Below are 1,806 nucleotides of genomic sequence, written 5' to 3' on the forward strand. Positions count from 1 at the left end.
TAATTTACAAAGAAAAAATGATGTTATTTGCAATAGCATCAAAATAATACAATACTTAGAAATAAACCTAACTATGGAGGTGAAAGATTTGTACACAGAAAACAAGAAAATATTACTGAAAGAAGTTTTATTTTTTATTTTCTAAAGATTTTATTTATTCATGAGAGACACAGAGAGAGAGGCAGAGACATAGGCAGAGGGAGAAGCCGATGCAGGACTCAATCCCGGGATCCCAGGATCACTCCCTGAGCCAAAGGCAGATGGTCAACCACTGAGCCACCCAGGTGTCCCAAGAAGTTTTAAAAGACAGAAGTAAATGGGAAGACATCCCATGTTTATGGATTTGAAGATTTAATATTATTAAGATGTCCATACTACCCAAAGTGCTCTACTGATTCAACACAATCCCTATCATATTTTTTTCAGAAATAGAGAAAACATTCTAAAATTCATAGGTATGGAAATCTCAAGGGAACTCAAATAGCCAAAACAATTTTGAAAAAGAACAAATTTGGAGGACACACTTCCTGATTTCAAAACATTGCAAAGCTATAATAATGAAAACAATGTACTGCCATGAAAACAGACAAATATATGAATGGAATAGAATAAAGATCCTAGTAATATGTCTTTCCATATATGGTTAAATTATATTTAACAAAGGTGATAAGACCATTTAATGGGGAAAGGACAGTCTTATCAACAAATGGTGATGGGAGCTTTTCTGCCTGCTTCCCCTCCCCGCAAGTGTCACCCAGGCTGCACTACAGGCTCAAAACTCCCAGCTCCTACTAAGCTAGTGCTGCCATCCTCTCTCCAGCTTCCATTATAATCATCTACCCAGACATCTTCAGCCATGATGAGATATTCTCCAACATCTACAAGATCCAGGAGATCATGGATGACCTGTGCCTAGAGATAGAGGAGAAGATAATCAGTAAAACAGAAGGTGACACTGATGACTTGCTGCTCATGGGTGGAAACGCCTCTGCTGAAGGCCCTGAGGGCAAAGATATGAAAATCACAGAAGTCACTGATGCTGATCATGACTGATTGTAATGAACCATCACTTACAGGAAACCTGCTTCACAAAAGAAGCATACAAGAAGTACGTCAAAGATTACATGAAATCAATCAAAGGCAAAATTGAAAAACAGATTAGAGAGAGTAAAACCTTTCATGACAGAAGCTGCAGAACAAATCAAGCATGCCTTTGCTAATTTCAAAAACTACCATTTCTTTACTGGTGAAAATGTGAATCCAGATGGCATGGCTGCTTTGCTAGACTACGATAAGGATGGTGTGACCCCATATATGATTCTCTTTAAGGATGGTTTAGACATGGAAAAATGTTAAGGAATTTGACTATTACTTTGGATGTATCACCTGTTGTCATAACTGGCTGTTGCTCTTAATCCACACAACACCAGGACTTAGAGAAATGGGACTGGTGTCATCTTAAGCTCTTCATTTATTTTGACCTTGATGTATTTGGAGTGGAAGCATTGTTTTTAAGGAAAAAAACACAGGTCATGCAGGTTGTCTAAAAATAAAATGCCTTTGGGATCCCTGGGTGGCTCAGCGGTTTAGCACCTGCCTTTGGCCCAGGGCATGATCCTGGAGTCCCGGGATCAAGTCCCACGTCGGGCTCCCAGCATGGAGCCTGCTTCTCCCTCTGCCTCTCTCTCTCTCTCTCTCTCTCTCATAAATAAAATATTTTTAAAAAATAAAAAAATATAAATAAAATGCATTTAAATTCATTTGAGAAAGTGTCTCATAGTTTAATACATATTTAAATCCATCCTG

General features: G+C 38.3%; 1 pseudogene; it reads left to right on the plus strand.

Moving 5' to 3' along the window:
• Positions 1-249: 249 nt before the first annotated feature.
• Positions 250-1,553, plus strand: LOC119868493 (annotated as a pseudogene).
• Positions 1,554-1,806: the final 253 nt, after the last annotated feature.

This window comes from Canis lupus, chromosome X (assembly GCF_011100685.1).
Source record: "Canis lupus familiaris isolate Mischka breed German Shepherd chromosome X, alternate assembly UU_Cfam_GSD_1.0, whole genome shotgun sequence".
Lineage (NCBI taxonomy): Eukaryota > Metazoa > Chordata > Mammalia > Carnivora > Canidae > Canis > Canis lupus.